The sequence below is a fragment of the Lolium rigidum genome, chromosome 6, assembly GCF_022539505.1.
Source record: "Lolium rigidum isolate FL_2022 chromosome 6, APGP_CSIRO_Lrig_0.1, whole genome shotgun sequence".
Classification (NCBI taxonomy): Eukaryota; Viridiplantae; Streptophyta; class Magnoliopsida; order Poales; family Poaceae; genus Lolium; species Lolium rigidum.
In genome coordinates, this window is record NC_061513.1 from 329,988,306 (window position 1) to 330,001,724 (window position 13,419).

Here is a 13,419-nt window from a genome sequence, read left to right on the forward strand (position 1 = left end):
AGCAAGTAACGCTCAACAACAACCAATCCTCTAAAAGAAATAATAGAATTAGTGTACATAACTCAACTTCAAAAAAGCAAATAACATACATACCTTACATGACCATTTTTATGCTCAACAACTTAAACCATTTGCATTGTTGGATGCATGAAGCTTAACTTATTTCCATGTGATATGTGAGCAGTTCATCCACCCTTTTTTCCTGTGATAGTTCAGTGAAATCTAAAAGAATCATTCGTGACGAAAAGGGAGGCTTCCAACATCACTTGGTTTCTCGACCGTCCGATCTCTTTTAAGAAGTTGATCTTGTACGTTATTTTACTGGCTGGTGGTCAAAACCCTAGGCGTGCATCCCTTGCGCCCATCCACCACACCCTCCTCCTCTACCCCCTCCCCCCCCGCTTTATCTCCCTCCGCGCCGCCGTGCCTCAACCCACCTTCATCCCTAACCCCCTTCGCCCCCCGCCTCCATCCCCCCCCCCCCCACCAAGATCCGCGGTCTACATCCTCGTGCTCTCCTCCCTCATCATCTTCCTGTCGCCGGGTTGGGTGCTCTCTTCTTGGGACCCAATAGCCATCTACTTCGCCCCACCGAGCGCCACCACCGGCCATCGTTGCGCATGGGGGCACAAGGAGGACCACGTCAACTAGGAGTCCGAGGCCGCAATCCCACCCCCACCTCCGCTAGATGCCTCCAGGAAAACCCCTGTAAGTCCGCAATTTCGAAAAAAGTGTGAGTATCATCTATGTAACTAAAAACTTTTGTAGCTTCACACCAATTGCCCATAAACAGAGGAGAAAGTAGTGCACTAATCATACGTGTTGCACATCAATTGTTATCTTTATCGTGATATTCTCGCAACTATATTAGTATTAACCAACATATGTAGGGGATACATAAATCTATTTCAGGAACAACCAACGCCAAATACAGGCAATCTAATCTATAAATTATGAAACATTCAAAAAGCATAGTGTTTAATGGCTTGTACCTGTAGTGAACAAAGCATGGATAGATGCAATGCACATAACTCATATTCGAAATCCAACAAATTCATGGACACAAAACTTTGCCAAACTACCACTTTTGTTGCAAGATCAATTCTAGGCATACATGTGTTGTCATCATCATAAATTTACTTGCATAGTATCTGAAGCCAAATTTATCTTCTCCACACAAACAGATGCCTGACATCGTAAACCTGGTACTTTAGCCACCAATTTGATATGTAGGCACTAGGAAGGTCTACAAATTTATCTACTAGGTGTAAAACTTGCCAAAAATATAGTACCGGCCGCCAACGAGTTTCTGGCCTTACCAGAACCTATTTTTGAAGCTCATACTGCATCCTGGCAGCCCCTATCGCTTGTTGCTGCCATGCACGATGCATAGGAACATTGACCCTGCAGTGGACATGTGGTGGTGGGAGGCCAAGGGCAGGTCTGAAGTGAGAAAGAGGTTGGTGTGTGGGGGTAGAGGGTAAGGGGAGTGGGACGAGAAATCAACGCCTGATCCTAATGGCGAAGTTGTGGTGTATGAGAGATTGGGATTGGATGAGAGGAAACCATCGGGAGGCGGCGACATTGTTTGTTAGTCCAAATAGTGTGGACATTTTATTTTCAACCTATTTTTCAAGCAGGTAAGGGGAGTTTCTGGCCTTACTAGAACCTAATTTTGAAGCTCTGTCGCACCTTGGCAGCCCCTGTCGCTGTCATGCACGATGCATGGGAATATTGACCCTGTAGTGGACATGGGATGGTGGGGGGCCAGCGATAGGTCTGAAGTGAGGAAGAGGTTGGTGTGTGGGGTAGGGGTAAGACCGTAAGGGGAGTGGAACGAGAAAACAACGCGTAATCTTAATAGCAGAGAGTGGTGTCTGGAAGATTGGGACTCGATCAGAGGAAACTATCGAGAGGCAGCGGCTTTGTTTTTTTTTAATCCAAACTTTATATGTATAGGAAATATTGGAAAACGAATGATCCTCTCCCCAGTGAAGTTAACTGGGATAAATGTTACTCCCTCCAATTCATATTACTTGACTCTAATATAGATGTACATATTTTAGTCATAGATATATATATTTTAGCATCAAGTAAAATGGATCGGAGGAGTATAATTTATTCTATTTTTTTGGGTTGTATGTCTCTGGTGTGGTGGGGCGTTCAGTACAGCATCGATCATGGCAAACCGCCGGCGGAGCAGTGATCGACAACCGCAAGGGGAAGAGAGGCGACGCCTTTCCGTAACTTTTAATTTTGAGGGCCACGCTCCCCACCTCATCTAATCCTAGCCGTCCGATCACCATCCGACGGTGCGAAAAACCCGGTGACGCGACCTGCCCGGCCTTCGCCCGGACACCTTTATACAAGGACGGATTCGGAAATTTCCCCGTTCCCCAATGTCCCCTCCTTCTTCCTCCTCCTGCCTCCCCCTCCCCTCCAATTCCTCCCAAAATTCTCCTTCATCGTCCATCAATCCGCCGCAATCCGCCATCCCCACGACGACGGGACGCTCTGGGAAGCCCCTGAGGCCACTCAACTCGCGTGGATCGGCCTCCTCCGTCTCTGGTAACAAACCCTAGTTTTTTTTTTCACCTGGGCGGATTGTCCCAGGACACCGTTTCTTGATCCTCGTTTCGCTGTGGCACTGAGCAGCCGAGAAAAAAAATCACTCCTTTATTCCCATTCCGTTTGTTACCGATCTGTTTGGCCTGTTTATCTGATCCAGCCGTGCAATTTTCGGGTAGGTTCCTGTCCTCCGGCGCCCAAGATCGATCTGGGACTCGTTGCCCAGGTGGAGGAGCAGCTTATTTCCAAACAGAACAGAATTGGGGGTTCAGCTGAACCCCCATGCCCCAGTTCAAGTCCGCCCCTGCACCAGAGCCAGTGCTACTGGTGTTAGATGATGGAGACGAGACAGTGTCTGAGGGATCCGGGTCAGGCCCAAGCACGCCGGATGCTCACGGAAAGGAGGCCTCTTCCTCGAGCACTTCTGCTACCCCCAGGAAGAGGAAGCATGGCAGCTTGAGCTGCGGCGGCATGGGAGTTGATGATCCGGAGGCAGCAGGATCCGATTCCAGTGACACCACATGGAGCGTGGATAGCGTGCATGACCGCCACCGGTTTTCGTTGTCGAGAAGAAGGAATGTCAGGTCGGAGCCTTCGGTTACTTCTGGTACGCTGCTCGGGCGGCCTCGTGGTGTCTTGAGGTTGAGGACGCTTCCCCACAACGACAGTATCGAGAATGAGGCTGGAGGCCGCAAGGTTCTTCAGTCCAATGGAATTTCTAAGGCTGCCCATTTCGTGAGGAGGAAGAAGAAGAGGAAACCGCGGGTGCTTAAGGAGAACAGGGTTGGTGGTGATGACCCTGTCTGTCGCTTGAATACTGAGAATGATCATCGGGACGGCATAACAAGGTCTTGTTCTGAGAACGGTCTCTTGGTTGAAAAGCTGTCTCGTCTTTCAGGTGAACCATCTAATCCTCTTCATGTTGACAAGGAAGGCTCTGCGCATGTGCAAGAGGGCGATGGTCTCTCAGTTGAAAAGCAGTCTCGTCTTTCAGGTGAACCATCCAATCCTCTTCATGCTGACAAGGAAAGCTCTGGGCATGTGCAGCAGGACGATGATGCTACCTTGGAAGAAAATGCTGCTATGATGCTCTGTTCTCTATCAGACAATAGACATGCTCACCCATCGAGGAAGAGATCACCAGATAAATCATCAAAGGAATCTTCTTTTCAGCACCGTAATCGCTTCAAGGATCCATACAACACAGTCGAGGATGTAGCTGGGCCTTCAAGGATGTTACGGAGGCGTGGAGGTAAAGCGCCATTCAGCAAGCGTCGTCCACGTCGTCATTTTTATGAAGTCAATCCTCGTGATCAGGATCCATATAAGATCATAAAAGAGCGGATTAGGGTGTTTTGGCCCCTTGATGAGACTTGGTATTTCGGCCTGGTCAAGGGATATGACCCTGTGAAAGGGTTGCATTTTGTCAAGTATGATGATAAGGACGAAGAATGGATCAATCTTCAAAACGAGAGAATCAAGCTCCTTCTTTTGCCAGCCGAAGGTCGCAAGAGATCTAATCATAAACCAGATAAGGTGAGCTACGAGGAGGACAAGAGGGAAGACATGGATGGAAACAGTCCAGGAAGCTCTGATTCGGAGCCCACCGTCTCATGGTCAGCTAGATCAAACCAAGCAAGACCTGCTACATCCAGTAACATTGACAAGCCAGATCACGGCCAATCAAATATTGTTCCTGTGGTATCAAACTCTTTTGACGCCAATCAGGAAAAGTTGCAGTCTGATGATGCTATACCTGGTGGTAGTTTATTTGCAAATGGGGATGAAGAAGTTCATGATGATGGGAATAGATCTGGGGATAGGAGATTTCACGTTGTTTATTCTAGGAAGCGAGTTTGCAGGGGAAGGAATTGTTTTGTCAACAATTCAGAACATGATTTAAATCCTGAAAGCAGATCAAGTTCTGCAGCGGTTATTGCTTCAGTTATTAGTAGGGAGGCTGATACTGAAACTGGTGCCGTGAAACATGTCATGTTGGTATTAAGCCTGCCCCTGAAATCTGTTTACAAGTTAGTTTCTGAAGCCTGCAGTATTTGGATTTTCAGTTCTCTCTTTCACCCTCAGCATGGTTCGTTGATTAGCTTATGGCCTGCTGTATTTCTGGACATACTTTTTGTTGATAATGCTTTAGGTTTGAAACATTTGCTTCTTCGGAATTGCTTAAGATCAGCAGTATCTCTTTTCTGTTCACTTGTTGGAAGCTTCAATCAGTGTTCTGGTCAGAGTACTTCTACGGATTCAAAACCGCCATGCACCTCGGTCAGATTCCAGATATCTGGTTTAGATGGTAGGAGCCAAGTAGCGTTTGTGCTGTTCAGCATCTTTGGGATATGCAAGTCACAATGGAAGAACCTGGAAGCGAAGCTTCGATATCACTCTTTGAAAAGGGAGCTGTCTAAAGCTAATTGCACATACGCTAACATCAAACAACTCACTGATGGAACTGACCAAGTTGGAACTTCAATGGATATCTTTTCGAAGGTACACAACTGACCTTATCTGTGCAGATTGAATTGACATTTCAACATCATATTTGGATTGATTGATTCTGAATATTGCATGCCCATGATTTTATTGTAGAAACATAAACAGATAACTTATTACACATAGTTTGCACTTTATGGAGAATATGCTGATCAATAATTAGAGGTAGTAGTCAGCTGCAACCCTGTTACTCAGTAAGTTGTGACTTGGTAGCTATTGTACTAATCACTGTGTAATTGCAAGCCATATTATTTACGGGGGAACCTAGATCAGGTATCATGTTTTGTCAACTGGAATTACAGGATATGTCAAAATGTCAACCTTTATTGTCTCATGCTGTTCAGAAGCACAATACATGCTAGTTAACATCTAACTGAGCTTAGGTGAGTAGTGATCTCCTTTCTGAGAGCTTCATTGACTGATAGGACATGTGTTTGGATAAATAAATTGGATGCAGCCGTTACACTTGAGCTGACATGTGTTTTTTAGAATATATCAGTTAAATACATTCATATTTTTTTGGGAGTGCTCCTAGAAAATATGCGAACTGATGGAAGATCAACTCCCTTTTAATGTCTCTGCTTTGTGCTACTCTCTGTTGCAGGATAGGTAGGGAAACAAGACTTAGTTAAAATTTGTCGAAACGTACCTTATATATTTGTCTGGTTAGTCTTACAGTTTCGTGCTGCAGTGAATTGAATTCGTAAAATCTAGTAATAAACTATATAATTTGCATTAAAACCTCACGGTTGCTTGCAACATTGGAGTTCCCTTTTGTTTTTTTGTACCATCTCTACCGTGGAAATAGGTCTTCGTACTTCAAACCGAAGATTGAATATGGACGGTGCTATTTACCCTTTTTATTGAAAGGCATTTTCTTGGTGTAAATAGATCTGGGTTGTGTCGTATACTGGTGAAAGCTCTTATGGCCATATACTATTCTATTTGTGCATGTTGTTTCACAAATATTTAGGATTTTTTTTCCAGTAACTGGCAATTGATGTAATATGTGAAAAGGTAGACAACAGTCCATATGTTCTGAAAATCTGGTTTCTCCAGTAAACATGTCTAGTTGATATTTGCACATACGATCTTTTGTCTAAGCACAAGAATCCTGAACTTTCTGTAGACAGTTCTGGTTCTCTAGTTCTGTCTATGACTCACGTGATTTCCATTACATTTATCATGTAAAATGAGAATAGTGTATTATTTAATGGAGATATTCAGTTTAACTGATGTCTTTGATCTTCTGTATACATTTTTTTTATCATAATCTATTGCATTTAGTTCAAAGCATTTTGTGCTGAAAATCTAGGTCTAGAGCCATTAGTAAATCGTCTTGTTACTGACTACCTTTTCTGTTTCCAGAGTTTATTGTTCGATTTTCGGGGCCCTCAGTTTCCTTCAGAATCAAATTATCCAGATGTTGATCCTGTCATATTTTGTCTTGATAATCAGAGTGAATTTACTAAAGAACCTTTGGATCTACCTGCACCTTCGCTACTGCTATGTCATCATCTAAAGTTGCTTATTGAAAGCAATTTGACTTCCAGTGGTTTAGTTCACCAGGCTATTCCTTCTGAAATTTCTTCAGAAAAGGATCAGCAGTCTATTTCACAACATGCATCTGATTTTGTCAATCAGGATGGTCCCCTGGATATGGATACCGTTGGTTCCATGAATCATTCTAGTTCTGCTAGCAGGAAGCATGATACCACTGATTGCACTGTAAGTCTGGATTGTAATGACAGCAGTGATGGTGATATCAACGTGACAAGCGAAAGGTGTCCAGATCAAAATGGGCGTTATGTAGCTGGCAACAATTCCAGTCGTGGTGATAAAATGTGTTCTTCCGTTCATAATGTTACAAACTCTCCAGAGAAGTCTAAACAGTGGTGCCCTTCCATAGATATTCCTCAAGATAAGACATCTGATCCTCCAGATGATGAGAGGAAAGATGGCAAAGCTTCAGAGCCTGTATCTAACTTGGTTCAGGAATTGAATGAATATCCAATTGGTGGTGTTACACCAACTGCCCCAAGGACAACCTTCCATCGGAACCGGTTTACATCCATATCACGCACTTTCGGAGATGGTTCAAAATTATGGCCAGAAGATGGTTCTAAGAAACCACGAACCCCTGCTTCATACTCAGTTTCTCCTAGAAGTGATGAACTTGGACTAAAACACAAAGGACATTTCCGCAAGATACAAACTCACAGCGCTAAGACAAATGGTGCAAAGAGGTTTCCTGATAATACTAGAAGTGGGGAGAGCAGCCCGGAGTCTTTGACTTGTGTTGCAAATATCCTGGTAACAGTTGGTGATAGAGGATGGAGGGAGTATGATACTCAGATCAAAATTGACACTGATGGACAGAGTGATCGGAGGATTTGTGTGAGGCTTGCTGAAGGAATCAAGTATGCTCACAAGGTTTGTCAAGCTTTGCAACCTGGGGCTACAAACCGCTATACACATGCTATATTGTGGAAAGGGGGCCCTGAATGGTGCCTAGAATTTCCTGACAGAAGCCAGTGGGCGATTTTCAAACAAATGCATGGCGAATGCTATAATCATAACATCAGAGCTGCATCTGTTAAAAACATTCCAATCCCAGGTGTCCGCATGGTTGAAGGTCATGATGATAATGGCGGTATATTGTTTGTGCGCCCCCAAGATTATCTTTGCCATATTGGACCAGATGTTGAAATGGCTCTTGATGAATCCCGTGTTATATATGACATGGACAGTGATGACGAGGAGTGGATCTCAGGATGGAGGAAGTCTCAACATAGCAAGAACAGCACTGTGAGTGAGTTGACAGAGGATTTGTTTGAGAAGGTTATGGACAAATTCGAGAAATTTGCACATACCCATAATTGCAATGAGCTCACCATTGATCAGATTAAGGAACTGGATATGGATGATGTGCCACTGGACATCATTGAAGTGATACATGATCATTGGCACGACAAGAGGCAGAAGAAGGGAATTCCACTCGTTCGACACTTTCAGGTGAAAATATTCTGTCATATTTCTTTTATCTTACCGTGGGTATGCAATTCAGAATGTATTATAGAGTTCTGCTATTTATCTTCCTCAGTATGTTTAGTTATATACCTAGGCTCCTTCATGATCCCACCTACTTAATAAAATTTAGTTTCTTATGCCGGAAAACCAAAACTGATCATGGGTGCATATGCACCTGGTATGTATAAAACATATTTTAAAAAGTAAAAAAATTTAGGAAAAAAATTTAGCATGTAGAGGGGCATGTTCTATGTGTACACGTAAAGTTTCACGTAAAACCAACAATTTTTGTACCCTGTGCAAAAAAGATAAATAATGCCTCGAGAAATAGACTATTTTAACACCAAAAATTTGTCTTTTTAGTACAGGGCACAAAACATATCGCTTTTTGCTGAAACAACTTTGTGAACATGTAACATGTCAAGGTATACACGAGGCATTTTTATTTTTATTTTTTTGACATTTGGAAATATGTTTAATATGCATTTCAAATAAAGGGTGCATATGCACCCGGGTGCAGAAACACCCTGTCCTTCTTATGCTTATGTAGTTTTGTTTGAGTTTATTTATTTGAGCTACGCAAATAGTGGAGCATTGCGCCAAAACATCACAATATGAGTTCAAATAGTTTACATACTTTTAGTGGTGTATTTGACTTGTCCAGTTATCCCTGAGTATTCTGGCCTCTTAGGTTGCTTCTTGTGCTTTTAAGTAGTAGCTTCTTTTCTGTAGTATGAGTAGATTCGGAGTTCCTCTTCCTGACAGCGCTTTAATTAAGTGTATATACCAAGTATCTGGTCATGATAAGGTACTTCGATTCTTCATATTGCTATAGACCCTTTATCTTCAGTTGACAGACGCATCTATGCTGATGCTTTCAGAGAAATGATTGACTTGGATTTTTCAACTATCTTGCTCTTATATATTATATATTATTACTATGTTGACACTTGAATGCATACGCCCTCTGATTATACTTCCTATCATTTTCAGCCTGTTATGTGGAAGATTTATGCGCAGCAGCTAGAGGAGTGGGAATCAGCAGTACAGAAAATGCAGGGTGTACCGAATGGGTACCAACAAAGAAGGTTGCCCCCAAAACCTGCAATGTTTGCCTTCTGTTTGAAACCTCGTGGACGCCAGCTTCAGATACCCTCTAAGGGATCTAAGGGACCAAAGCAGCGATCACATAAGAAACTCATGTACTCGGGGTCCCACAGCTTTTCAAGAGAGCAGGATGGCTTTCACCGACAAGGTACACCCTTCATGTTTTGTAGTCAGAGCCCTGGCTCATGTCCCCCCTGCTGATACGGCTTCCTGTTTCTGTCAAAAGTATCAGGTCGGAGAAATGGTGAATATCTTGGGGACGGGAAGACATGTGAATCCTATGACGGTGGTTCTCTCTATTCACCAACAGGGTACTCTCCCAGGTTCTCAACGAGAACAGAATCCCCCACGCATTCGATGCTCCGGAAAGAGGTTCTACTCCAAGGTTCATCAGGACTAACAGTGTGAAAAGGAATGCAAGCCTTGCATTCTCCGAGGATCACCAAGCATCCCCGTCCATCCGCAACCAGAGAATAAAGAGGGGAGCTGTGCCTGATCACTGGAACACTGCGATCCACGAGTACCAGAACTCGAAGCAGATGTTCCCAGGGCCGCCCCAGAGCCACCGTATCGACGTCGAGGAGCTCAAGCTGCGTGACGCGATGAGCGCTGCGCAGCACGCTGCGGCGATGGCAAGGCTCAAGAGGGAGAGGGCACACTGCCTGATGCACAAGGCTGACCTCGCGGCCCACAAGGCCTCGGTCGCCGTCATGATCGCCGAGGCGATCAAGGCATCCAGCAGTGACTCGTCCCGGGCATCAGACATCAGAAGGGACCTGGGGGATGAAGAACGGTGATGACGCCTTTTCGGGCGTGAGCTGATGCATAGCATTTTTTTGTCGATAGGATATCATGGCAGTAGATATAGCATCCCCCCCCCCCCCCCCCTCCCGCGCGTTTCGTACCCTGTTCTCTTTGATCCTTTTGTACATGTGTTATTTTCTTCTTTCTACCTTGGTTCAACTTCTATAGGGATGGATGGATGATGTCTCCCGGTTGAAAGTGTTGGGAAGATGGTAATAGGGCAGCTGTTGTTGGTTGATGCTTCTCATTGTTGTAAGTTGCTCCAGGGAAGGCGAATTGCTTCTGCTTTTCTGCCGTTACCCAAAAAAAGAATGAAAAAAATGAAGAGAATAGTGCAGGACAATGGTCGTGCGTCTTGTGTTCCTTGTCTGCTTGTTTTTCTGTTGGACTTAGCTTATTGGTCTATAGATGTGTCTTCACTAGGCAGATTGAGATAAATATTTTTAATACGGAGTATCTGTAGATGACTCATAGTTTATCACCACAACCATTCAAAGATAAAGATATTTAATGTCTACAATTCAACAATATTCAACTGGACAATTAGAAACGTCACAACTCAATTTGTAATGCAAATAGTTGAAACATGCAAAAGACAAATCACAATAGCATATGTGAATTGAAGAGTTCTGGTGTAGATCACTCATAAAATTGAAGTCATGTTCCTTCCATCATCCCTGTGAAAGTATATTGTGGCAAATGACTCTTTGATCAACTAATCATTGTAATCTTGCGTGATTGGCATGATCTTCATGAGGTCAACTTTCTCATAAGCTTCAAACACCCTAACAAACTAGGGGTTCTACCATATGTAATCAAAGATATTGGCCTTTTGATGGACCACCTTGTGTTGATCCCAGTGACATCTTCATACATACTTTGGTGTGTCTCACAATATAACTTTCATTATCAGTATGTTATGGTCCTTGAAAGGGGTTGTCCCTACTGCGCTCATGCCACTTGGGCTTGGACACCTTCCAATTTGCAAACATTGGGATGACAGACATGTGAGATTGTGGTTTGGTCCTTTTCTTCTTATTTACAACCTTCCATTTCCTACTACCACCCTTGGTCAATTTCTGCCATTTTGTTGGTTGAGTCCTTGAAGGTTGAGCATCAATTGCGGTCTTCTTGCATGCCTCATCCGCTTTGCGGGAGATCTACCTCTCGAAATCCATGATCATGGATACATAAGTAGCAAATTTGAGTCCACAAGTCCACAAAGGAAGTCATGTAGACAACTATTGTGGAGGGATGGAGAGGGAGGGGGGGTCCCACCTCAGGTCACTTGATCAATAGCACCATGAATTTGAGATTTATCCTAATTTTCTCGAATCCTATCAAAGATCTAAGTTTGAAGCAATAATGGGGAATTAGAGAGGAGGCATAAATCATACCTGACCCAGACATCATCCTTGCCCTAACTCGGAGGAAGATGAACTCCAATGATGAACTTGGGAGTAGATGCTCGTATCCACTCAAATCGATGAAAAACTCGAAGGAGGCAATAAAGAAGCTATAATTCCGAAGGAGAAGGCAAACATGAGGTTGATATGGAGGAACCCATAGGTGGTGCTATCGAGCGGTGGCGGCGCTAGGGCTCCTTTGAAGTAGGAGCGAATGGAGATAGAACTAAATATATATCCATGTCGTTTCCAAGAGCACAATATTGCAAAATCTTAGAGGTTTCGAGAAGCTGAGAAGATTATGGGCCTCCATCTAGCTTTGGGCCTTTCCTGAAATATTTGTACTAGGATTTTTAGAAGCGGCTCGGAAAATGCAGCTCAAAGGCCATGTGTGCAAAATTCCCAAACCCCTTCCAAATGATTCGTTCGTCCGTGTCAAAGGGCTTGTGCATATAAGGACTGGGTAAGAGTTAGATAGATGCATAACTATATAAAGTAACATCTTGCTTTGTTCACACATGCATTGGTCAAGTCACACAAGGGTAGAAAATAAGCTATATGAGTCAACATAAGAATAATCATAAAAGAGCCTCGAAATATAGAAACATAGAATCAAGAGAGGCAATTTAGTGATGGTGTTTCTCCCACCACGTTAGAGCACATTGACACAGGATTATATGATCAAGAAAAAAAATGGATTATATGAGTCACACTCATTTTATCATGTCATATACAACAAAGTAAATAGTTCTGTCATGCCAATTATAAAGAGGTAAAGCACACTAGGTAGGGTATACATCATACTTAAGTAGAAGGGTCTAAGAATTAGGTATTAATAAACTACTAGAACAAGAGGGAACACATTTGTTAAACAGATTCACCTCATCTTGGAAAACCTTAGCTTGTGACCTTCTCATTGGACACCAGATTACTCAATGATGACCTTGGAATGGTGATGTCCATGGATCCCACTGTATCAACTCCCCAATCTTGAAGAGGAGTTATCCTCGACTCAAAGTTTTCATAAACATGGTAAAGGGAGAGGTCAGATATGTTGGATGAGTTGCTCACCACATACTTTACCATGGGTAGGTGAATCTTGTAAGCATTGTCACTCAATATCTCAAAAGCTTGAAATGGTGCATCCCCCTGTGGAATAAGCTTGGACTTGCTCTCTTTTGGAATTTGGAAAGCGTTCCTGAAAAAGATTGACCCAAATGGGACCTCCGGGGCGAACATCATATGTTTCTATTGCTTGTTGAACTTGTCGATTTATCGTTGAACGCAGTGTTTGGTCGCAGCGTTGGTGGACTAGTGTATATTTTCATGAAGCCCACGTGCTTGGAGGCATGCATCTTCTCTCTTGAAGTGGTAGTAGTAGAACATCAAGTGGCGTTAGATCCTAATCATCGATCATTACCAACAAAACATAGGGGTTGAATGTGTACTATCAGTTCTCCCCGAACCATTGCTCAAGAAGATCATCGCTGCAAAAAACATCAACTTCAAAATGCACTACGTTGTGAAAATTAACAATCGAGAACGCACATATCTAGTTGTACTACAAATTGAACACATAACCCAATAGTTAAAAGAGAAAAACCTCTCCTTTCAACTAGAATGTTCATACATGAAAAGCGTGAATGTTCATACCTTCCTCCGTCCCATTATATAAGATAATATGTTATTACAATCAATATATGAATACCCGCTAGAAAATCTCACAAAAAAGCAAAACATCGAACCGTTTATTAGAGATTTTAAAGTTTTACAACCAATAGATCTTTGAAAGGTAAGTTTAGCACCAAAGTGCAGGAAAAAATATCCACCTTTGCCATTAAGTAAAAACCTGAACGACTTGAAACCCTAAATTAATGAACGAGCCGCCGTATGTACACGAATATTCTTCTGATCTCATATGCCCCGAACTCGAAACATGGCCTAACGAATTATTCAATGGCCTTGGAATTGGGCACCGCTGAAAAGGTACCCCTCGCGC

General features: G+C 43.1%; 1 pseudogene; it reads left to right on the forward strand.

Moving 5' to 3' along the window:
• The first annotated feature begins 2,411 nt into the window (after positions 1 to 2,411).
• Positions 2,412 to 10,091, forward strand: LOC124659264 (annotated as a pseudogene).
• Positions 10,092 to 13,419: the final 3,328 nt, after the last annotated feature.